This window comes from Bubalus bubalis, chromosome 2 (genome assembly GCF_019923935.1).
Source record: "Bubalus bubalis isolate 160015118507 breed Murrah chromosome 2, NDDB_SH_1, whole genome shotgun sequence".
Lineage (NCBI taxonomy): Eukaryota > Metazoa > Chordata > Mammalia > Artiodactyla > Bovidae > Bubalus > Bubalus bubalis.
Genome location: NC_059158.1, coordinates 9972812 through 9992248, shown reverse-complemented (window position 1 = coordinate 9992248; position 19437 = coordinate 9972812). Strand labels below are relative to the sequence as shown.

At 44.1% G+C, this 19437-nt stretch overlaps 1 long non-coding RNA gene across 2 annotated transcripts; it reads left to right on the top strand.

Annotated features, from left to right (window-relative positions):
* Positions 1 to 123: 123 nt before the first annotated feature.
* LOC123329004 lies at positions 124 to 18484 on the top strand. 2 transcript variants are annotated; one of them, XR_006544158.2, is made up of 4 exons: positions 124 to 473; positions 11000 to 11179; positions 17481 to 17573; positions 18147 to 18484. It is a non-coding gene; the product is annotated as an uncharacterized LOC123329004 (long non-coding RNA). The 2 variants fall into 2 exon arrangements; XR_006544157.2 differs by lacking the exon at positions 11000 to 11179 and having other exon boundaries at positions 160 to 473.
* Positions 18485 to 19437: the final 953 nt, after the last annotated feature.

The following is a 19437-nucleotide window of genomic DNA, read 5'->3' as shown; positions in this document are numbered from 1 at the left end:
AGGTTCAATTCCTGGGTCAGGAAGATCCCCTGACATAGGAAATGGCAACCCACTCCAGTATTCTTGCCTGGAAAGTCCCATGGACAGAGCAGTCTGGTGGGCTACAATCCATGGGGTTGCAAAGAGCCAGACACAATTGGAGCAATTCAGCACATTCCTCCATGTTGACCTATGGACAGGGCACAAGAGACGTGTATACTGCTCAATTGCTGGTTAATTACAGCAATTTTCTATGGATTTTTAAAGACTGGTATTTCAAGGACTGATCTGAGCAATTATTTCACTGGTCATCAGTATGAAATGGAAGAGATGAAAACAGCAACAAGATGGCATGTACATCATGACTATTGAATGAAACAATTATAGTTACAAACATTCTTTTAAGTAAGCTACTGAAATAAGGAAGAACGGTGGCAACTAAAATTTATTTAAAGGCTATTTGATCCAAGAAGATCCCACATGCCTCGGAGCAGGTAAGCCCATGTACCACAATTATTGAGCCTTATTTAAAGGCTATTTGAAACTTTTCTCCCTCCAAATGGCATTTCATCTCTAGCACTATGCAAACATCCTTTGAAACTTTCTCTCCCACTGACTGTGCCCCACCCGCAGTCCACATCTCTTCTCTCTTTTTCCAAACTCCTCAAACATCTCAGGTCCACATAACTGCACAGTCCCAGCGCCCTGCTCCACCCTACCCCTTTTCTTACCTCTTACTGGATTCTATTCCACCAGAAATGCTGACGTCTCCAATGGGCTTCACTCCAGCTGATCTTGGCTACTCTCAGTTCTGCCCTACCTCCCGATTCTGCAAACGAAGGACTAAAAGAGCAGCACAGCTGCTTGTACAGGTGGGAAGAGCCAGAGGCTCTGAATAATTCCTGCTTTTTTCCTATTAATTACACAGGAAAAGGCCTAAGACCTGGCCATAGCAAGGGAAACGATCAGCAAGTAATTCACTCATATTAACTGATAATTAGCTGGAGGAAATAGAGTGAGGTTAGAAAAGCAAGAGAGAGAAAGAAAGAGAGGGAGCAAGAGAGAGAAAAGAAAGAAAAAAGAGAAGACATCAGTTCCTAGCAAAATTTTGCTTGAAGTCTCAAATTTAAAGTTCCAAATCTGATCATGGCAATCTAGACATGGCCTTATTTGTAATAAAATTTGTAAATAAAGGTGAGACACTGTGACAAAACTATGCCCAGAATACATCATGGGAAGAAATATATATTATTAACAAAATGATAATGGTGGCTGCTGGGGGAGGTAGACATGTAAGAAATGTAATTTTGAAAAAAAGATGAACTGATAATACACATAGAATCAAGCTGTAATATCTCCCAAGCTACCCCAGCCTTCAATATCATCATTATTGAAACTCTCTCCATTGACATAAATACTCTTCACTGTCTTTCTTCTTCCTTTCCTTCCTCCTTTTTATCTTCTTCTCACTGTCTTAACCCACTCAGGCTGCTATCACAAACTACCATAGACTGTGACTTATAAATGACAGACAGTTATTTCTCACTGTTCTGAGGCCTGGAAAGCCCAAGATCATGACACCAGCAAGCTTGGTGTCTGATAAAAGCCCACTTCCCAGTTCATGGGCTCCCCTGGCGGCTCAGATGGTAAATAATCTGCTGGCATTGCAAGGGACCTGGGTTCGATCCCTGGGTTGGATTTGATCCCTGGGTCGGGAAGATCCCCTGGAGTAGGAAATGGCAATCCACTCCAGTATTCTTGCCTGGAGAATTCCATGGACAGAGGAGTCTGGTGGGCTACAGCCTATGGGATGGCAAAGAGTCAGATACGACTGAGCAACTTTCACTCCCAGTTCGTAGACAGCTGTCTTTTCACTGTGTCCTCACATGGCGGAAGAGATGAGGTTGCTCCCTGGGGCTTCTTTTATAAGGGCACTAATCCCATTCCTTGGGGTTCCACACTCATAACCTAATCACTTTGCAAAGGTGTGTGTGTTTGTGTGCATTGGTGACTCAATCATGTCCAACTCTTTGTGACTCTACAGACCATAGCCCACCAGCCTCCTCTGCCCATGGAATTCTCCAGGAAAGAATACTGGAATGCGTAGCCATTTCCTTCCCCAGGGGATCTTCCTGACCCAGGAATCAAACCCAGGTCTCCTGCATTGTAGGTAGGTTCTTCACCATCTGAGCCACCAGGGAAGCTCCCACCTCCTAATACCAACATGCTGGGGGTTAGGACTTCAACATATGAATTTGAGGGGGACACGCAAATGTTCAGTGTATAGCAGTCACCTTCAAGATTATTCAAGGATAAAGGATTGATGGATTTTTTCCCGTCCACAGGGGTCCTGCCACACTGGTTATATCCCGTTGTCATCTAGTCTAAGGACCACACCACATTCCAGTGGGCTGGACATCCATCCCAGTACCCATGCCTTACTGGCTGTTACCTGTTTTGAATATCACACGGGCCACATCTCACAATAGTATAGAGGGATCCGTATACAACAAAAGTGAGAGTCTGAGTCATTTTAGAATATTTTTGCACGTGGGTAGTTACTGATATCTGCATTTTCCAGATCAAGGAACTGAGGCTGGGATCTGAATGCTCCCAACTCAGCTTCTGTTCACGTTGGTTCTCCTACAGTGCCAAGGAATGCCCATAACCAGCTGCCTCCATCTTCACTGTGAATTTAGGGTGGCAACTGATGGAATGACCTAGTGAGACCTCAGAGAACAAACGAGGACTTTACTGTCTATGTGTGAAAACATAGGGTGTAGTCACAAACTGTGTTGGGGTCCAGAGTCACCAATGGCATCAGGACCCTTTGGGGCTGCCTGTCTGTCTGGTTCTGACTCATCCTAAAGCCCCTACTAATCGTGCTGGCTGCATGGGTGACCCAAAGCTTCTCTCGCAGGAGGACTTCCTAGAGAACAGCAAGGCCTCCTGCCATCATGTCTGCTGTCAGCCTGTAAGATGTTAAAACTGACTCAAGATAGTGTTGAAAAATGTTTTCCTTTCCGGTATGCTAATAAGAACAAGATCATATACAACCGATGTGTATTGCAGCAGGACTGTTCCGTGGCCGAGGCTTTTAATGAGCTGTTTTGTAATGAGGGCCGATCTGCAAACAGTATCTGGGTGCTAGTCAAAGTTTAAAGACCTCTGATTCCCCCCAACACACACCCTCATCCAAGCCATGGCTTTAATTCTTTTAAACAGTAACATTAATTGGCTGTTAAGTAAAACAGGAGAGAACACAATAGATTTATGATATTTTGAGAAGCGACACCAGTTCTCAGGCATTCAGAGAAACAGGCTTGGCTTTTATGAGCTAATTATGATTTAGTGGTTTCTCTCGCCCTGTTGAGTCTGTGGGCTGCCTCTAAAATGGATCTGGGATGAATGTCAAAATCAGGATTTACAGTCAAACCTTTTCAACATAGAAAGCGCAGGAGAAGTTTATTGTTTTATTTTTTTCTCCTAAGCAATATTTCCTTCTGCATTTCTATGCTGCTAGATTTTGTAGAATTTCCACCCCCACCCTAGCTTTGAAATGGTGTCTATAAATTACTTCTCCTGTTAAGGCTGCTGTATCATCAAAAAGTGATTGTTTTTGCAAGCAATCACGAGAGAGCATGTCAATTTAAATAATCTCTTTTTTTCCCTCTCACCCCTTTTCTCCCTCACCCTCTACAGGAGAACTGCTATCATCTTGGTTTTTCCACCCTTTCACAAATGAGCAGAAACTGACAAAGCTTGATGAACAAGAGGTCTTTCTTCTTTTTCCTACATCTCTTTTTTTTTTTTTTTTTTCTCCTCTCTCTTTGAAATGAGAACTGTGTTTAGCTGTTGCCTTCAGGGACAGAAGACCCTGGGGATCAGGCTCGAAAGGTTTCATCCTTTTCTCCCCTCGAACATGAGGAAATCAGGCAGTTTCTTTTCCACTGGGAGCCTCCCTTCTCTTAATTTATAAAATAAGGCAGTGATGATTTCTAAGATCTCTTCCAACTCTTGAAAGTGAAAGTCGCTCAGTCCTGTTCTACTCTTTGCGACTCCGACCCCATTGACTATACAGTCCAAGGAATTCTCCAGGCCAAAATACTGGAGTGAGTAGACTTTCCCCTCTCCAGAGGATCTTCCCAGCTCAGGAATCGAACCCCGATCTCCCTCATTGCAGGCAGATTTTTTCACCAGCTGAGTCACTAGGGATGTTACCTATATATGGCCCAACAGTAATTTGGTGTGTGTTGTTGAAGGAGACATAGCAACCCCAAATACGCTGCTTTGGCATAAGAATTATTTTGAGCTAAATTCAGCTGAGGTCCTGAATCCCTTATCTGCCAAAAAACAGAGTCTCCTCCAAATAAATGAGCTGCTGCGTCCCCTGCCTGGGAGCCAGCGCTACCTCTTCCTCTAAGAGACCTCTGGCCAGCACCACACCCAGTCGGGCATTGTCACAAAACCATCATACCTCTCATCTATTCTCGTAAGGGCCCGTTTATTTCTCCTAAAAGTCATTTGTCTTCTCATAAGTGCTCTTCTTCCTCCCTTATGAAAAAGTGGCAGTGAAAGTGAAGGTTGCTCAGTCGTGTCCGACTCTTTGCGACCCCAGAGACGATACAGTCCAAGGAATTCTCCAGACCAGAATGCTGGAGTGGGTAGCCTATCCCTTCTCCAGGGGGTCCTCCTGACCCAGGGATTGAACCCAGCTCTCCCATATTGCAGGCAGATTCCTTACCAGCTGAGCCACAAGGCACAGTGACATGTAAGCCCCAAATTCCAACAACCTCCTTTGAATCACATTTTTTTTTCTGTGAACTCTCATGTATCTATATAAATCAAAATCTGTCTTTTCTCTTGCTAATCTGCCTTTTGTCAATTTAATTTGCAGGCTCCTGTGTACAGAACACACAGGGTAGTAGAAAGGGCTTTTTTCCCCTGACATTATTCTGTGTGTGTGTGTGTGTGTGTGTGTGTGTGTGTGTAGAAGTTATAGAAATGCCGATGGAAAGGATGGGGCTAGGAGTAGTATTTTTCTTTAAACAAAAATTTTATGAGGAAAGTGTCATAATATGGAATTCTCCAGGTACGAATACAGGAGTGGGTTGCCATTTCCTTCTCCAGGGGATCTTCCTGACCCAAGGGATCAAACCCAGGTATCCCTCATTGCAGGCATGATTCTTCACCATCTGAGTCACCAAGGAAGCTAGGAAATTTTGTGGTGAAAGTACCACTCACCAAGCTTCTTATCTCTACCAGGAACCTCTCTACAGTACCTTATCAGTACAGTTCTCCCTTCCCTAGTTAAGGGTGTAAGTATGGCATGCACTGGGTGTTTAGTTTTGATTTTTGGAGGTTTTTGTTGGGTGTGGGGAGAGTGAGGAAAAGAGAGAAGCAGCAGATGCCAATTCAAGGTCAGTAACTTCAGTTGGCCTCAGACCACAGTTATTTAATTGTAAAGTTTTGTGTTTTTGCTCTATTATATTTTGGTTCCTTTCTTATTGGACAATCCTTGGAGGTTTTTCCTGACAAGTTGGGAGGAGGAAGTTGCACCTCTGGTCTCTTCCCTGATGTCTCCATAGAAGAGACCGTTCAAGGACTTAGACCAGAGTCTAGAAATAGCCTCTGAACATTTGATTAGATTACATATTATATGCAATTTATTATCTATTATCTATTGCACCATCGACTGCGCAGCACACCCAAGATGCCATCACAGAGAATATACAGCTTTATAATATGGCATAGTTTATTGCAGCTACAATTTATTGAATATTAACTATGTGCCAGACATGCTATTAAGCCTTTTTCTTATGTTTTCTCATTTACTTTAGATGATGTAGTTTATATAAATGGTAATTTCAAATGACACTTGGTGTTAGTAATTTCTTCCAAGCATTTTTCCTGTCTCCAGATCTCCAGAATAAAGATGTTAAGATACCTGGGAAAGGATTCAACAGTAAGGATGTTCTTGCAAACAGATGAGCATAAAAAATAGGCATCATTAGAGTTCCTAACCCTAGCTCTTCCCACCCCCAGCACCCAACGAAACTAACCAAACACACACACACACACACACACACACACACCCCCTTTAATTTCTAGTACAGAATAATTCAAGGGTCCCATTAGATTCTAAAACCTTCCCAGCTGGGATAATTGGCTTTAGAATCTTCCCTCATCCCCATGATTCTCTCTCACATGCCAATATCTCTAACACATAGATAATTTATGAAAACAGAGTAGACACTTTTTAATAATTAAGTGATAGCTAATAGGAGCTTTTAAAATAAGCCGTAAGAGCTTGGAAAAGGAAGGGAAACCAAGAAAGTTTGTCAACCACATATTTATTGGGAGTGACTCCAAAAGGCCCTTCACCTTGTACCCCACTATCCACGACTGGAAGCCCCCAAAAGTTTGGTGTGTTTGTTAACCAGGGTCTTCTTCCAGAGGTGTTTAAAGCCGCAGTCGTTTTGAGGCAGAACCAGATGGCTGCCCCAGTCTCCATCACCCGGCATCACCCACTCTATTCTCTCCAAATTACAGTGCAAACAATAACACAGGTAAAATTAGACACGGCACTAATTATGCGGCGCAAATGTGTAAAGGATATAGAATGACAAACGGCAGACGCCGGCCGTGTTGTGTCGTATCAAGTAATCTCCCTGGCTGCCGAGCCCAGGAACAAAGGGAGACTTGTGCCCTGTTTGTCTAACATGCTCCATATCACAAATTGGAAATCCTTCCTAATTAAGATATTGTTCAATGTCCTTTGTTAGCAGATTTTAACAATGTTAATTAGTAGGTTAGAGTGATCATTGTTCATCTAGCAAACAATTAGGGTGATTTGCACTGTAGCTTTTGAGAAACTTCTGAGCAAAACAGAGGAGTTTCCCTTTGGCAGGGAGGGGAGCTGGGGAGGGAAGGAGGAGACGGGATGGGGAGAAAGGGCAAGGCTACTCCTAACATTTTTGGGCCTTGGGCCAAGGCAAAGCGTGAGGAAATGTCAGCTGCGGGCATTGCAGCTGTTGGAAAGCAGTGTTGGCCTTGACCTTGTGGAATAACAATATTTGCAGATGCAAGGTCCATTCCCCGCATGGTTCTCATCTTGATAATTCAGGAGACTGTGATTACAGAAAGCAGAGTCCAGAGATCTCTTAATCATCTGGTTGAGTAAGGGTAAGGATGGAGTGCAGGACCTGCTATCTCAAAATGCAACATCTGGCACGTCAAATGTGTTAAGCTAAAGGAGTTTAAGAAAACGGAAGATGTAGGAAGGTCACGTTGACCTTTCCTTTGATTGCCCTCCCTGAAATAAGTCAAAAAGCCTTCCTGTGAGAGGTGCCCTCCCTGGATCAGGAGGAGAGGAGCATGCCTGGCTCCAAAGACAAAGGAATGCCAAGAAGAATCGGAGCACACAGGCCTGGCAACGTGTCCCCCGGTTTAGTCCCCTAACCTCACACCCTTGGCCCTAGGTATTCCTTCGTGACTGCCCTCTTCATCAAATCTGGGACAGACACACCCAAATCTCACTTTCTTCAGGTCATGTCCATTTCGTTTTGAAACTCCTGTGACTTTTACAGTTTACATTAAATACATTTGTATGTGTATCTCCTGTTAATCTTTGTCGATTTAATGTTCAGACCCAATCAGACACCCTAAGAGGCTCAAGGAAAACTTTTTCCTCCTCTGCAGTTAAGGATACAACATCCCCTGGAAGAGGAAATGGCACCCCACTCCAGTATTCTTGCCTGGAAAATCTCATGGACAGGGGAGCCTGGTGGGCTACAGTCCACGGGGTCACAAGAGTCGGATATGACTGAACACAGCACAGCACAGTTGAAGAAACAAAAACAGTGCTGTGCCCGCTGGATTTCAGACTTTTCTCAAATTAGAACTGGTTATTTTAGCATCAGATGTGTCTGTGCTCCTCCTTCAACACCCCCCACCTCCTGCAACCTTTGTGCCCCCAACACACAGGAGATAAAGCGGTTGGCACTTTTTTTTTTCTTTTCTTTTGAAGGGTAGAAGAATATGCCACTCCAAGATATGATTGCAGGGGTTTAGGACATGACACCCCCAAATATGCCGCTTTAGCACATTGACAATTTTGAGAAACAGCAAATGTAGGTAGAGGCTTTCTCTCAACTCCCCTTATCTGTATAAAACAAACCCTCCAAAATGAACTCTATCATTTAAGTCCTCTGCCCACCTTCCCCAGGAGTTTGATCAGCCAGGAGAGACTGGTCCTTATTGCAGGAGGCAAGACTAGAAGTTGACACCATTGCGTGCTAAGTCACTTCAGTCATGTCCAGCACTTTCCCAGCCTATAGACCATAGCCCACCAGGCTCCTCTGTCCATGGGATTCTCCAGGCAAGAATACTGGAGTGCGTTGCCATGCCCTCCTCTAGGGGATCTTCCCAACCCAGGGATCAAACCCGCATCTCTTACGTCTCCTGCATTGGCAGGCAGGTCTTTTACCACTTGTGCCACCTGACACCACGTCCAGACAGATTGTGTCACAAACAGTCATTCCTCCTGTCTATTCTTCTATAGGCCCATTTGTCTCTCCTAAATACCACTGACTTTCCTCTAAGAGACCTGCATCTCCTCTGCCATTTGCCTATTAAGATGATATTTAAGCCTGAATTCTAAGCCACCTCTTTGAGTTACTCATTTCCCCCTGGTATCACCCATGTTGATAAACTTCTGTTTGTTTTTCTCTTGTTAATCTTTTATTACAGAAGTCTCAGCTAAGAGCTCAGAAGAGCAGAGGGAAAATTATTTTTTCTTTCCTTCCCACCGTGCCCAATCCCCAACCTGCTACTGGAGGTGACCGGACTAAAAGGCAGGAAGGAGGGGAGGGAGGGAGAAAAGCCTCTGTGTTCAGCTGCTTTGAAATTGCAAATATAAGAGCAAAATATATTTGGAGAGTAGGCAAGAACTGGTTGTTTAAAAACTACCAGAGCACTTGGGTTTCTTTGAGACTCTTGTTCTCTCTTGGCAAAGGTGCTGGTGGAGGGCAGGCATCCCAGAGAGAGGAAGTATTGACTGAAAATTGAACACAGATTCTGAGTTCTATTTTTAGCTCCATCCATGATTTCTCAATACAAACTCAGGACAAGTCGCTGAACTAAGAGTCACACCTACCTGGAGATGGTTTCAGGTAGCTCAGTGCAGTGATTTTCTAACTATGCATGCCCAACTCCAGAGGAAAAACATCTCACAGCTATCAAGGAGCAGCTAGTGCCAGGCACTGTGCTGGATACTTTACATAAATTTAATGACAGCTAGCACTTAGCTTCAATCACAAACAGCCCGAGGCCCATTTAAGTGGCTCTTGAGCCTCTTTTATCCTTGGGGGACCCCATCTGCTGGGGGGATAAAAAGCCCTTTTATGTTCTACAACCTCACAGGACCACCCACCCCAACAGTTTGTGCTTTGTCACAAAAACCCTCCATCTAATTAACAGGGCACAATTTTGATGAAACACTGGTGAAATAAATTATTCATACATGTCAGAAATCAAATATAGATCGGATCATCTTGTAAACTGTTCTGAGGTCTGTAATTTGCTTTAAAGTGCTTTAGCATAGATAATGGAATATCATGTATGTGTTCGCTTAATTCACAACCAAAGTGTAGGAGTTACGCTAAAAGGAATTTACCTCTTAGGGGCGGGCAGTCAGAGTTTTCATTGGGAAGTCCAGTTTCTACAAAGGCACTTCTGTTATCTTGAGCAATATCGGACAGTTTTTGAAAGAGCATGGTCAGGGTCAGAAATGAGTCTTCATTGGTGAATTTGTGACTTACTAATTAGCATACTGGCTGTTATAAATGGGCTCTCATTGGTGAAGTTTGATCTGAGAGTCACGTAACAGTAATACATAGAGATGAATTCCATTTTTTGTTTCTTTGCGTTGTGTGCTGGGTATAAATACAAATTCATGTGTGCCCTTGTTCTCTTGGCCTGCCATGTCTGTTCTCCCCTAGTACATCTGTGCCTGGCACAGAGCAGGCACTCCACACACATCCCTTGACCAATGATGAAAACTGCTCTGTTACAACTGGGGGAAATTCATCTAAGCATGCCACACCCCTCCACCTCATTCAAGACCCAATGGAAAACTTGGCAAGTGCGTATCTTAATCTTCAGATCTCCACATGGGGCTTCCCTGAGTTGATATGTGTGGCAGTGTGACCCCTTCAAAAACATCAGTAACCCATGTTGACATTAAAAAAATTTCACAAGGTGACAGTTGCAAGTTAGGTTTCGTCTGGGGCAAGGTGAGGACTGTATCCTGGGAGGCAGCACCTCAGAGAGCTCTGAGAAACCGCTCCGAAGAGGCAGGGGTCAAGATCAGTAAATGTGTGATTTTGGTGAAAGGGGCATACATACAGTCAAGCACTTATTCTTCCATAAGTCTTCTACTAGTCTTGTGAAGCTTTTGTTAGTCATGACAAACAGTCATCACCATGAAGGATTTTAGTACTTTGCTAGATATGAGGAGATACAAGAATTGGGCTCATAAAATCAGCTCCTGAAAATATCTAACTATCTGAAGACCTGCCCTGATAGTCCCCGTCCCCCCGCCCCAACCCCAGCCCAGAGTGCCTTATTTCTGCTCTCCACTCTGAACTCCTTTCAGCAGGTGGCGAAGGTCAGCAGCTGCAGCAACACATGATTTAACCCTTGTAGAGGTGGATGGCAAGTGCCCATGGCAAGTGGCAATTTGCAGTTGACAACCATTCCCTTCCACTTAGAACCCTCGGTCCTCTTAAAGCTGGTCAACTTTTACAGTCGTATTTATCCAGGAAAGGAGACCATAAACTCACCCACAGATAGGCCCTGCATACGCAGGAGTGAGGAGTGGAGAGAATATTCAGGCTATGAAATTCTGATGGCTCATTACCATGACAAAGGTTGTAACAACTTGGACAGGAAGCTGAACAAAAGGCATCCACCATTCTATTTGCAATTCTAGGATTGTATTTGTAATCTCTCTTTGCAGGAGAAAGCGACTGCCAGTAAAAGGCTGAGACACAATAGGAAGAGAGGCCCCGTGATGCGGAGAGAGACCAAAGGGCTCAGTGCCCGTGCTCACACACACACACACACACGCGCGCGCGTGCGCTCTGTGTGTGCGCCTCTCTGTGTGTACACAGTGGACAAGAGGAAATTATTGTCATGGGTAAGAGTTTAACATTATTGACCTGTAAGATGGCTTTTAAAATATATATATATATGTGCAACATGGCCAGAATGCCAATTGGAAGTGGAAAAGCATTTAGGGCGGGTGAATAGACTGGATGAATAGACTTGGAGCGGAGCGAGCCTCTTCAATTTGTTTGTTACGGAGCGTCGGGGAGTCAGCTAACATCCTAACCTGCTAAGGAAGGCGCCGTGAACGTGATTAATAATGCAGACGGAGGAAGGCTCAAGAGTTATTACGTTGTATAGGGTTTGGTGTCAGGGAGGCGGTAATTGTTCCAAAAGTCACTGACGATTTTGGTTAACAAGTGATACAAATAGAACGGGTCGCTCTGCTGTTCTTTGGAGCCAGCCCTCGCCCCGCAGCAGCTCGACTCCGCAAATTCTGATTCATTACCATTTGCTCCCCTTTTGTTACCTACCCAGCCAGTGATTGTACTTGGGAAGTGTGCGGTGGCGGGGACCATTCAAGAAAGGCTCATTGTCCCCAGAGCTCAAGGAGCAACGCCATTGCTTTTGTTCCACTGGAAAAGAATGAAACCCACGTTCAATTCTATTGTCCCACTGCAAACCTGGCTTTTAATTGGCACGTTGGCGGTTCGGATTGTAAAAGGTGTGTGATGACAGTTCAGAAGTCGGCATCGTGGGGGCAGAAGTGACTTCACCTCTAGGTTAATGCTGCCTTGAATGAAATTCGTGTGTGTGCCGACTCACAGGAATTGTGTGTGGTTGCCGTCAGCGGAGGGCTGACGGCGTTGAGATCACAGGACCACAGTCCAGATGCTATGCTAACCGGGCACTCAGGAGCACCGATCTCTTTTCCCCCTCCACCCCTCTGACCCCCTGATGGACGTTAATAAAGTTGGTGCCTAAGCACACTTCTCATCCAGCTTCCCTTGCTTCCCATCTTGTTAGGGACCCATGAATAAAAATTTCAATCTGTCAATCCCATTTATGCTTAGAAAGGGAACAACACCTAAGGATGAGACAATTAACACCGAGCAATTCAACGCAACAAACATGTATCGAGCCTCAGTCTATGACTGATCGAAAGTGCTGAGTCATTAACAGCATCCCTTTTGTGACTTTCGAGACAAAGTAAAGGTGATTCTTGCTGTTAGCCGCGTGGGTGTGTGTTTACAGCAGCCAGTGCAAACTGGCCAGTGGAAGCTGGGATGTTTGGTGTTGATGATGTCTAGCTGTTAAGAAATGCATTCGTGTCAACTCCTGTGAGTGCTTGCCTGTTATCCTGAACTTACCTCAAGTCTGGCTGCAGAGTTTCTAGGATCTGAAATGACGGAATGCTATAATAATGATGACTGTGGAAAATCTGTCTCTACTAAAAAGTATTGAATGTCTGGATTCCAAAAACTGGATACCTAGTTATTCTCTATGTATTTCTTCATCCAGCCTGCCAGTGTTCAAACATTAAGCCACATCATCAACTCTGTTTATATACATAAAGTGAAAGTCACTCAGTTGTGTCTGACTCTGTGTGACCCTATGGACTGTACAGTCCATGGGATTCTCCAGGCCAGAATACTGGAGTGGGTAGCCATTCCCTTCTCCAGGGAATCTTCCCAAACCAGGGATCAAACCCAGGTCTCCTGCATTGCAGGTGGGTTCTTAACCGTCTGAACCACCAGAGAAGATCAAGAATACTGGAGTGGGTAACCTGTCCCTTCTCCAGCAGATCTTGCAGACCCAGGAATTGAACTGGGATTCTTTACCAGCTGAGCTACCAGAGAAGCCCTTATATACATGTAATGGAGGGAAAAAAATATTTTTCTCCTTCCCTCCTAGATTCTCCAGCTGGGGACTTCTAAATTAGATTAACAAAAGAAAGATTAGTGAGAAAAAAAATACAAATATAACTTTTACATGACTCAGGCGCCTTCAGAGGGAGAGGAAGACCTGAAGAAGTGGTTAGACCAGAGTGTTTTGTATGAGGTTTGATGAAGAGTGGATAGTTGGGGGAAAACATAAAGGAAGGAGTATGAGATATGAGGAGTAAACTGAGGGAAACGTAGCAGAGGCTTTTCACGTGGGCTCCTCTAGGGCCCCTCCATCTTTGGAGATAAGGATGTTCTTTTCCTCCAGGTATATAGAGAGGCCACCTGCCACGGGAGGGTCTAAGACCTGCATCAGAAAATAAGGGGGAGATTAGAAAATCCTTTCAGCTTTGCCGTTTCTATGACCTTCAGCTTAAAATAATCAATATGCCAAGTTGCCACATTTTGGGGTAGTGTGTTCTGAACCCCAACAACATACATATATTCTTTAAAAAAGCATCTGCTTCTTAAATCTATTTACTCTTAGGTAATGCTATATCCATTTTATTGTAGACTGGTTCATCAGCAAAGAGAAATATACTTAATTTTTTTAGAGTCCATAAAGAGAATTTTCTTTAATGTCAAAGGGGTTAGGATTAAGCTGTCTCTTAATTACTCTTATTATCTCAGGATTAACAACATTTTTCTTCCAAAGTTAATTTTGGAAATAGAGGATTTAGAGGTCTTTAGTAACATATGGAACTAATATAAGCTGATAAACATATGCTATTAAAATAATAGCCCTGGTCTCAACCGGTGTATTTTTCTGAAATGCAGTTTATCAATAGGAACGAATGGCCCTTTAAACAGCACACACCTATTGACCTAGTAATTTCCTTCCTAGGAATTTATCAGGGAAATGTTTGGACAAAGGGACAGAGATGTATGACTGAAGACAATCAGTGTAGACTTGTTTATAATTGGGGCGCCTTAGGAAACTCTTTTAATGTCCATCAATAGAGGATTGGTTGGATAAACAATGGTATATTCATGCAACAGAATATGTTATACTAATTAAGAATGCTGTTATGGAGAAATATGTATATATTATGTTGGAATAATTCACACAGTATGTGATCGAGTGCAAATAGCAAGTTAACAAAATATCTACAGTATGCTTCTACTGTTATAAGAAAATCATCGGAAACTTAATACTCCTATATAACCAGTGAGTCAAAGAAGAAATAAAAAAATCTTGAAACAAATGAAAGTGAAAATATAACATGCCAGAATGTGTAGAGTATAGCAAAAGCAGTTCTAAGAAGGAAGTTTACAGTGATTAACACTTATATTAAGAAAAATGAGAGATCTCAAATAAACAACCTAACTTGATATCTCAAGGGACTAGAGAAAGAAGAACAAGCTAAACCCTAAGTTATCAGAAGGAAGGGGAAAATAAAGATCATAGCAGAAATAAATGAAATCAGGAAAGAAAACAACAGAAAAGATCAATGAGACTAATAATTTATTTTTTGAAAAGATAAACCATATGGACAGAATTAGCTAGACTTATCAAGAAAAAAGAGAGAGGACTCAAACAAAATTATAAATCAAAGAGGAAACATTATAACTGACACCACAAAAATAGAAAGAGTGCAGATTTAGGGGAGTCAGTGCAAACGCGGAAGTAGAAACCCAGCACCAGAGGCTCACAGGTAACTTCGTGCCAGGATACAGGTCCAGTGGCTTTAATTAGCACTTGCCATTTCCTTTCTGCCTTCGTGTAGCAGGCTGATCCGGTCACATTGTCTTCACCTCATCACTGCATCACTGTATCGCCTGGGCTGGCCCCGGAATCAACCCATCCAGGTTACTCTCTATATAAACCACAAGTAAAGCAACCAAGGGGGGAAGAAATCAACTGTGAAATAACAGACGTTTCTACAATTCAGACTCAATTTTTGTTAATAAGCCAGGCAGAGGAATCATAAAAGTTGGGGAGAAAATTGAAGCAGATGCTATGAATACTGTTTTTGTGTGTGTTCTTAAGTAAGGTAATTTAAGAGATGGCAATCGGCAAAGGAGAAATATACATTTTCCATGGATTCTCCAATAAGCAAAAGCAAACATGAGATCAACACCAGTATGTGTTTGTTCCTCTGCTTTCCTGCCTGGTGTCTTCCCAATCCACTGTTTGCAAAAAGCCCTTGGGAGATACTTTATTTAATAAAACATCCAAATCTGACATTGACATATTTTTTTTGGAAAGGCAGTTTCCTTTATGCTTCTCCTAGCTATGACCCCAGGATTCTCTTGGCCTTTGACTTTCCTTTCATTTCTCCATTTTCACTGTGTTTCTTCAATTTCTTTTCCTCCCACTCAAGTGTTATAAGATCCTGTGTCTAATCATGCCCAGCTTTTCTAAAATAAAAATGAGGACACAGTCTGGAAAGTGTAAATGAAGCCACAGAACTTGAGTGGTGGCTTCTTCAGGAAGTAGAGGGCCTGATGGAGTTAGAGTGCAAGAGATTTATCTGGGTCACAGCTCAAAAGATAAAGGGGAGGAGGGGGGACAGGAGCAAGTAGGGAGAGCCTTCAGATAGATTACAGGTCTGATGTGTGTGAAAGAAGAGTCAGGACTCTCCAGAGAAACAGAACCAAAAGAAGAGCTGTATATGTATATCTCCTTGGGCTTCCCAGGTGGCTCAGTGGTAAAGTATCTGCCTGCCAATGCAGGAGGTGTGGGGTCCATCCTTGGGTTGGTAAGATCCCCCAAAGTTGGAAATGGCAACTCGCTCCAGTATTCTTGCCTGGGAAAATCCCATGGACAGAGGAGCCTGGCAGGCTGCAGTCCATGGGGTTGCAAAAGAATTGGACATGACTTAGCTACTAAACAATAACAACAATAATATATTTCCTATACATACATATATATATATATATATATATATAGAGAGAGAGAGAGAGATTTATTTTTAAGGCATTGACTCATGTGATTTGGGGTGCGGCAGGCTGACAAGTCTGAAATCTGTAGATCTGTAGGACAGGCTGGCAAGCGGGAAACTCTAGGAGGAGTTGATTCTGCAGCCTTGAGGCAGAATTCCTTCTTTTCCAGAAAACCTTAGTTTTATTAATTTACTTTTTCTGAAGGTGCTCAACCAATTGGATGAGGCCCGAACCATGTTGCAGAAAGCCATCTCTTTCACTTAAAATCAGCTCATTAGAGATTGTTAGCCACATGTTGGAGAAAGCAATGGCAACCCACTCCAGTACTCTTGCCTGGAAAATCCCATGGATGGAGGAGCCTAGTAGGCTGTAGTCCATGGGGTCACGAAGGTTCGGACACCACTGAGCCACTTCACTTTCACTTTTATGCATTGAAGAAGGAAATGGCAACCCACTCCAGTGTTCTTGCCTGGAGAATCCCAGGGACAGAGGAGCCTTGTGGGCTGCCGTCTATGGGGTCCCACAGAGTCGGACATGACTGAAGTGACTTAGCAGCAGCAGCCACATGTACCAAGTACCTTCACGGCACCACTGAGATTAGTGTGCTAACATAACTGGGTCTATAGTCCGGCCAAGCTGACATATAAAATAAACCACCATAAAGGGGAAGGAAGGGAGATTGGGTAGGAAGAGTCTCCATGTAAAGGCAGCTCTGAGAAGGCCTTAGCCCCCGCCCAGTGGGGCGCTCTGGGGCAGGGTTCATGTTGGGCAAAAACCCCAGACCCTCACCCCTGGTTGGGAGCTGCTAGGAAGAGGCTCAGGACCAACACTGTGGCAGGTGCAACATTTCTGCAGCTGGGGGTGTCTCCTGACTGCATCCTTGACCAGGGAAGCGAAAGGTATCTGGAGCACACAGTCCTTGTACATCAACATCTTCCATTCTTTTCTTGTACCTTATTCTGACACCCAATTTTCCCCTTTCGTGCCATCCACGAAACAGCATTGACAGTCATGACCTTCTCGCCTTCCTCCCTTAATTCTATTCCCATGTTTCTTCTGGTTCCTCCCTCCTTTTCCATGCTCTTCATTTTTCATCAGTTCTTCCCCAGCTTCCCTTTGTCATTTACAAGATCTGTTGTGCCACCTCCCTTTCCTGAACCTTCAAGAGCAGCGGGTTTACGGGAGCCCTGAACCCGCTGGTGTGTGATGTGGGAGGCTTCTCGGGACCCCTCCCTTGCTGTGGGGAAGACGGGCGGGCTGGCACCAACCCAAATGCATGCTTAAATAATGGGCACGCCAGTGCCAGAAAATTAAAACCCAGCATGGAAGTGCTGAATTCACAATTTTATTGTCACTGATTGCCTGGTGGCTCTGCATATTGAGAAAATCTTCACAGCTTCTTCCATTTTCCGTGGCTTGGTTAATGTGTGGATAATGTTAGTGGTAAACTTTTTATTCCCCCTTTCAACCTATTTATCCCCTCCTCCCCACCAAACCAGGCAGAACAGAGAAAAATTAACTCTCGGTCGTGACTAATGCACTCTCTATTTCATCTCATTTCAGGATCCATCTTTAATACAATGGTGATATGTCATAACTGAAAGGTCATACAGATGGTCTGCCCACTTCGCAGAGGGAGAAGGTGACTTGTTAGAGGTGAGGCGGGGAAGTCGTGGGAAGGGCAGAGCCCAGGCAAGTTCCTCAGCTCAGGGTGTGCTCACTGACTCCCTCTGGGGTCAGTGGAGAGAGAGGCAAGACAGGGCTGTCCTGCACTATTCACAGATAAGGAAGCTGAGTCTCGGCCCTTCGCAGGGAGGAAAGGGCAGATCCAGGTCTCCTGAGCCATTTAGTACTCTTTTTGACACATGATGCTTGCTTTTGCTAAGAACCAGGGTAGTCTGCTTCCTTGATTAGAATTAGAGGTGGAGCCTGACAACTCACGCTCAGAAATATAGTGCGCATGGAATCTTTCTATCATGGAATAATGATAGATACGAAATAACACCCATCGTGTGTCGAGTGCTTCACTCTTTTCAGAATCACCTCTTATTCATTATCGCAGTGGGTCAGCACAATTGCTCCAGGCGGTAGCAAGTTCATGTTTCAATAGCCCCATTTTTATGGCTCAGAAAGTAAATGACTGGCCCAAATCACATATTAAGTGAGGAAACCAGGACTTGAAGCCTGGATCTTCTGACATCGCTACTCTTTATACTCCTGATCTGTCAGCTCGCTTGTAGGTGCTGAGGCTTCTGATGGAACAGTCACCCACGCAAGCCTGCAGTGACATTATCGCCAGCTTCATACCTAGCCCCTTCCGTCCACCCTCGGTGCCACTTGCCATTCCTACTTCAGTCGGCACGACAGCTTCCCATAGTTTGCGAGCCTCCACCCTTGCCGCCCTCCAGTCCGCGCTCCTCGCTGTCATCTGCTGCAGTCGGGCGACCTTTCTAAAGCAACTGTCCACGAATTCTCAAATATGCGTTTATTTCCAAATGACAGGCACGTACTCTGGCTACCACATTAAAGTGAATGTGTCAACCAGGTAGAGAAAGAGAAAAATTTTAAGTGTGCAATCTTAAACAATATGATTAAAGAATCTAAAATGTTCTTATTATTCCTCTTTGAGAAATCACTCGAAAGTGCAAGTCTGATACTTCCCTTGCTAAAAATTGACATGGACCCAAGACGAAATCACAACTGAATATGGCTTCTGAGGAGCTTCCCAGGTGGCTCAGTGGTACAGAACCCACCTGCCAATACAGGAGATACAGGTTCAATTTTTGGGTTGGAAAGATACCCTGGAGGAGGGCGTGGAAACACACTCCAGGATTCTTGCCTGGAGAATCCCATGCAGAGAGGAGCCTGGAGGGCTAGAGTCCATGGGGTCGCAGAGTCGGACATGACTTCACAACTGAGCACACATACACAAGCCAGCATCCAGTCAATCCCACAGTCTTCAAGGGGAGTAATACTTTTGACAGCCTTGCTCTTTTAAACCACCCAGTGGGGAAACTTTGCCTTGTCTGAGGATAAAAGTGCAGACACTCCATATCCCACAGCTTTACTATTTACTCTCAGGCAACAGAAAAATCACACTGTCCTTCTACATCTCAGCCATGTCTCAGCTAATTCAATAACAGAGTGTGTGCAGCCTGCTATACCAAACAACTTCAGTATTCACAGGGAGATTGCGGGAGAGGATAAAGTTTTCCTCAACCCTCTTAGGATCCCTGTCTGAGTCTGAAGGTGAAACTAACGAAGACAGAGCAACAGGAGAAAGGCACACACATTTATTTACATGACCCAGAGCCTGCGTGAGGAAATGAAGACCTGAAGAAACAGTCCCGAGTCATGTCTCAGTTTTCCTTTTTTTGGTGCACAGGCTCAGTTGCTCCACGGCATAAGCGTGTGGAATCTTCCCAGATCAGGGATCGAACCTGTGTCCCCTGTGTTGGTAGGTGGATTCTTTACTACTGAGCTACCAGGGAAGCCCTCTGTCTTAGTGTTGATGAACAGT